Source organism: Solanum stenotomum, chromosome 4 (genome assembly GCF_019186545.1).
Source record: "Solanum stenotomum isolate F172 chromosome 4, ASM1918654v1, whole genome shotgun sequence".
In the NCBI taxonomy this organism is placed as follows: domain Eukaryota; kingdom Viridiplantae; phylum Streptophyta; class Magnoliopsida; order Solanales; family Solanaceae; genus Solanum; species Solanum stenotomum.
The window spans coordinates 15,124,706-15,131,593 of record NC_064285.1 but is presented as its reverse complement, the minus strand read 5'-3'; positions in this window follow the sequence as shown (position 1 = coordinate 15,131,593).

The window sequence follows — 6,888 nt, the reverse complement described above, 5'->3', positions numbered from 1 at the left end:
ATATTATGTATACATAATACGTATTAATTAATTTCATCATCATGAAAAGTGAACTCTAACACAGTTTACCCCACTCCTCCCCCCATCCTACCACCACCAACCATCCTTAAAAAACAATTTTCTTACGCAAATTTGGATTAGTCAAATTCAAAATAGATATCAAACATCAAAGAAGAAATCAAAAAGAAAAAAAAACTAGTGTCTAAATCTGTTTCTTTTTTGCCTAATTCGCCATTTTAAAATTTTCAAAAGGGATAAAGCATAAATATAAGGGAAAAGGACAATTATATCCCCAACTATCGTAAATGGTATGCAGATTCCGTCATACTTTTGGAACATTGGTGCCTCTGCCGTCCAAAAACTAAAGCATACATGCCCTTCACTCTAACGAAAGACTAAATAGGGACACGGGGCGCAATCTTATCCGTCAGTTCAATATTTAATAAATGTCGGGTCGGTGGATAAGATTATGCCACATGTATGTCCGTTAGTATAAAGGGTATCTATGCTCTAGTTTTTGCACGGTAGGGGAAATGTCTCAAAAGTATGATGGAGGATATTGCATACCATTTACGATAGTTTAAGGAGATATTTGACTTTTTTCCCTAAATATAATGTAGAAGGATATGAGAAGAAGAAGAATCCGTATTAGATTTTGATCATGTATTTAGGAAAGTCAAATAACAAGTAGACTGTGCTACATGTATTTAGGTAGGTTAAAATTGACAAGTTAATAAACGAATAAGTTGATATCACTGTTACGAATTTCATATTGAATTTATACCAACTCCATACCAATGCATATACATATTGCAAATAATTCATACAAAGTTCATACCAAAAGTATACCATTTTACCAATTTCATACAACTGTGACATATTTCACTCCAAATTTATACCAACTTCATGTAAATGCATATACATATTACAACAAATTAATACCAATTTCACAGTTTGCTATTTCATGTAAAAAATATACTTATTCTAATAATTGGATATCAATATAATACAAAATTTATAAAGTCTATAAATTACATAAAACTATATCATACCAATATTATATAAATTTTGTTCCACCTAACAACACAAGTTTACAATAAACCTCAGTATGCCTATATCAAAAGTATACCATTTTCATGTCAAAATAAAAAATAACTGTCAATATTCACAACACTTTTGATCCTTCGCAGTGTGTACCCGATCTGCAACGGTTTTCATTTGAATGGAGAAGTAGAACAACGAAGAAGTTGAAAGAGAAAGAGTAATCGTGGTGAAAAGAGCAATGTGGGTATGTGGGAGTGGGGGTGGTGGATGGCATGTAATAAGTTAAAAAAAATTCTTTGAAAGGTGTTGATAACTATCAACTGATTCTCTCTCATTTATGTTATTTCTCTCACCTATTAATTATAATAACATAATATAATTACTTAATAAAATATAATTAATTAATTCATAATTTAAAATTGTTATGTTAATACTTGTAATTAAAACTTTATAAGTAGTAATAAAAAAAGTAAATATAAAAACTGTAATATTAATTCTTAAATAGATGTGTGGGGTGCTTTTTCCATTACAAAATGATATATCTAATGAATGAAAAAAGAAAATAAAAAAGAAGAACACATAAATAAATAATAAAAATATTATCAAAATTATATCTCTAATAAAGGATAAATGAAAAAGGATAAAGAAGGAAATAATAAAATTGTTACGAAATGGTATCTCTAATAATGGATAATATGAAAAAAAGAATAAAAATAATAAATGAGAGAAGAATAAAAGAGAAAATAAAAATAATAGATATGAAAAAAAAATTAATTTATTTTATTTTCTTAAAGAGGTAAAAATATAGAAAGAGAAAAAAATAATAAAAAGAAGATAAACTAACAAAAAAAAAAACAAAAATACTATCAAATGATATCTCTTATAAAGGATAATATGAAAAAAGGAATAAAAATAATAAATGATAAAATAAATATAATTAATGAGAAAGAACAAAAGTAATTAATGATAAAACAAAAATAATAAATGAGAAAAAAGAACAAAAATAGTTAATAAGAAGACAAAAGTTTTGGGTTGGGCCGAATTGGGCCTAAATTTTAAAAGGCTAGGGATAAATTGAGCCTAAATTTAAATGGGCTGAAGGGAAATTTGACATAAACTAAAGGGAGGGAGGGAGGGAGGGGCGTGGGGAGTGGGGGTGTCTGGACTGTAATTTATTTTGGGACAAAGAATATTTGACATAAACTAAAGGGATTGAGCTACGAAATTGTAATTATTTTATGTTTTATGACCCATTATATAGTTTTCATTAATTTAATTTACATAAAAAATTAATGAGAAAGAATCGAGCGTACTATATCTCAACCTTCTTGTGGCATTCGATCACAAAATCAATTGACAACTACATAAATGACTAGAATTTGTTTTTGACAACTCAATCCTGACCAACTCAAAATCTTCATAAAACAACCTCAAATTTTAAATGTGAAATCCTCTCGATGTTGAGCCTTTGCTATATAACTGGAAGTGATTCACATTTGTGGGATATCGTATTTTTCTAAAAAATAAAGGGAAGCAAGAAGAAGAAGAAGAAGAAGAAGAAGGAGGAGGAGGAAGGATGAAGAAGAAGACGAAGGAGGAGGAGGAAGAAGAAGAAGGAGGAGGATGAGGAGTAGGAAGAAGGACGAAGAAGGAGGAGGAAGAGGAATAAGAAGAAGAGGGAGGAGGAGGAGGAGGATGAGGAGTAGGAAGAAGGATGAAGAAGAAGGAGGAAGAGGAAGAAGGACGAAGAAGAAGAAGAGAAAAATTGTATTTGACCATTTATTTGGTAAATAATATAACTGAACGGTTATTTTTTTAATATGTACAAGTTGGGCTAGATGATGGCAAGTGAAGTTTTTGGGCTGACATTATGCATAATTTTTTCATGGGATAGTTTTAAATATATACTTTTTCATGGGATAGTTTCAAATATATTTTTACCTGTCTAAATTTAGCTTAATCCACCATTTGCCACATTTATGCGTATCATACTAATAGAAATTTGATCAAGTATGACAAAAAATAATCATAATGCATAACATAAGAGCAAAATATGTTGTGTGTCACGAAAAAAAAACCCGACTAGTGGTTTGGTTTTGAAAAAAAAAACCCGACTATATTTGGGTTGGTTTGGTTTTAACTAAAAAAAATCAACCCGAGACCAAACCAACCCGAATTTATATATATAATTTTAAAATTTTATTTTATACATAAAAATATTTACTTTGATATAATTTTTAAATATTTCTTATACTTTTCCATAGTTTTTATCTTTTAACATATTATTTCAAGTTTGAAACTTAGAATTATGAATGGGCCAATAAAGATTATAGTCCACAGATGTTGGTAATTATAATAAAGCTTAAATCAAAATCAAATTAATACTAATGCAAAAAGAAAATCAATTCAACATTAAGAATGACAATAATATTGAATATTTGTTCTTTAGTTTTACATTGATTTAGACAATTAAAATACATAATCTAATTTTAATTTTCTTTAATATTTAGTCATGTAACTAATACTTATTAAACTTAATTTTAGCATGATTTAGTACTTTTAAATTATGATCATTTTCATTATGACTTGTTAATTTGCAATATTTGTTTTAATTACGCGATTCATTATTATTATTTTTGTTGGATATTTTAGTGTCATTAATCATATCATATTGTGTTATATTCTAAAGAAACATCTTAGATAGTTGTATTTTGGTAGGACTAAAGAAATATTTGAAGTACAAGTAAATTATATGTTTGTATGAATACTTTACCGGAAAAACCCGAAAAAACCCGAGGTTGAAAAACCCAAATTTTATTGGTTTGGTTTGGTTTATAAATTTAAAAATCCAACACAAATGATTTGGTTTGATATTTGAAAAACCCAAACCAACCCGGTCATGTACACCCCTAACCTATACTATAGTAAAAGTATGAAAGCCCTTAATAATGTTGATTGAACTTTTTGGCCCTTCATTAAAAGACTTCTCTTTAGACAATAGTTTCTTTTCACCTTCCCCCAATTATTATTTAATTATTTTAATGATTACTACAAGATCATGAATATTTAGTGTGTTTGGATAATGTTGGTGCAGATATATTATCTTCAAGAAAATATTTGTTGGTTTATATTATCTCCTAAAATCTAGACATTACACCACATACTCCACTACTGAAATGGTACTGTTGTTGCTGCAGATATCATATTTTTTCCAGTTCAGAAGTACATGCACATCTATTGTTAACGAATTTTAAAATAACTTTTGAATAAGAGAATGAACATTAATAATAAACCACAAAATGAAGGGTCCAATTGATTCTTAATGTTCACTTTTTCTATCTTGAGAATGACCTATATAATATGAATGTAGACATTGTTTTACCAATTGATTTGATTGTTCCTATTTGGCTTCTTATGTTCTTTTACATCACATTTTCTTTAGGAATAGTGGTCATATAGTTCATATAAGTCGTGGCGGAAACATAATTTTTAATGAGGGAGTTTAAATGTGAAGAAGCTAAAGGGATTAAATATCTTCTATACATACAAAAAATATAAGTTTAATCTTGAATATACAGGGTTAGTTAGGTAGTTCAAAGTTATCTCGCTTAGTCTTACAGCCCCAAATACACCTTCTATAAGAACCAACGTGTAACACCTCAAAAATTTCTAAGCTAGACTCGAATCATTTTGTAACGCCTCACAACTCTACTCGTAAAATTTGAATTGTTCGTCGTAAGTATATGAGTTTGAAACGGGTTATTTTCTACTTGCTCATGTGTTATAAAGTCCTTTATCTNTCTAAGCTAGACTCGAATCATTTTGTAGAGCCTCACAACTCTACTCTTAAAATTTGAATTGTTCATCGTAAGTATATGAGTTTGAAACGGGTTATTTTCTACTTGCTCATGTGTTATAAAGTCCTTTACCTAGTGTATCAAGACTATCTAAAGTGATCTAGGTTCATAAGGGACCTCAAATGCCAAGTCAAGTTCAAAGAATTCCTATTTTCTAAGTTCTCGTGCGGGTTCATATAAAAACCAACTTCAAACACTCATATCTCTCAACAAATAATTAATTAGGTGGTTTATGACCTATCAAATTAAAGGTATATGCGTTTTCTTTCCAACGCTATCGAGTTTGCCTTGTTCCGAGTTCAGATTAAATAGTTATGATTGTTTTACTGGAACATACCCAGACTGGAAAATTGGGCAAACTCACTTGCCTAATCGGTGATCTGCCGAATGGGTTTGCGAACGCCGAATTAGGTCGCCGAATTTTCCAGAAAATCTTAAGCTTCTGTCCATTTGGGCGATTCGACGAGTAGTTTTGGCGAGGAGAACCGTTTTGGCTGATTGGATTCATTAAAATGTCATTTTATTTGATCTTTATTGTTTTCTTATGTTCTAGAAGAATATTCTTGATCTTTTACCCTAAATCACCTTCCCTAAGTCCATCTTTAAACCTAATAAAATCATTATACGTATAACAACTCTCAAAACCCCCAAATCTCATCCTTATAAAGATCAAGAACTCCAAAGAAAGGGATTATTCCAATTTCTCAAGATTGAAAGGCCCCAAATTCAAGATTCTCTTTAAGAATCCTAAGGTTTTCAATCCAAGGTTATTCTCCACCCTTTATTTCCAAGAAAACCACAAGAAATACAAAATCAAGGGTTTCAAGTCTTCCAATCAAGTTCTTCTTCAAACTTATTCAATAACTTTGTTCTTCTAGGTATGTAAGGCTATCATAGTGTTGGAGTAGTTCGTCCTCACGCCCTACATATACTTTCAAATTAGTAAAGGAGTAATCTAGAGTTCTATTCTTAGATTTGAGTATTCTTGAGATGAGTTGATATTGATTCTGAGTTTTTTAGCTACTAATTATTGAATTCTATTTCTTTATTATTGAGTTGTTATATCTTGCATTGAGATTCTTGAGTAGATTATTCATAGCTATTTTTAAGCATGGACCGTATTTTCCGAGTATTCATTGAGTTCTTATTGAGAATCTTTCAAACAAAATATAATTGTTTAAACTGAGTTATGAGAAAGTAAATAGGAGTTTGAGAAAGTGCTTAACCAAGATTTAAGCAAGAGTATAAGGGAAGTAAGTATTTCTCAAATATTTCATTTTTACATGAAGAAAGAGAAAATATTTTGAGAAAAGTTAAAAGAGTTTTCAAAAAGATTGAGTATAGAGTAGTTACCTCTTAAAGAGGCCCCTTTTGAATAATTATCTCAACCTAGAATGTATTCTTAAATTGATCAAAGAGAAACCTTATTTTCAAAATTAGCAATGAGTTTTTGAGATATTTCAGAGCAGTTACCTCTTTTAAGGGGATAGTTTGAGCAATAATCTCAAACCAGAGAAAGAGCATGTTTTATACATTTGAGCAGGAGTATATATTATTAGGAGTAATATTGAGCACCGCTATGTGGGAGAGTTTAGACAACTCACAACCCCCATAAACCATGTCATGCCAACATGGGTAAAAGATCATACTTTTTAGATGAGTCCTTATTGCTTATTGGATCTACTTAGTTGAGATGTTCTATATCATGGCACGATATAGGACAGTTCTGCCAGCGTTGAAAATACATTGTATCATCACGTAGCTCATAGTGATAGGTGTCGGTTAGAGAATCTTTCAATATAGTTTAAGTGTATTTTGATATATCACTTATTGTGTTGAGTTAAGAGATTTTACGTATTTTGTAAAGATTTAAATGATTCAACTCCTTTATATCTTTACATTCAACTTGAGTATAGTTTTTATCTATTGCAGTCCTTTTATTCAGTTATTTCATTTCGGCTATATTACATATTTGTATAGTCAAATG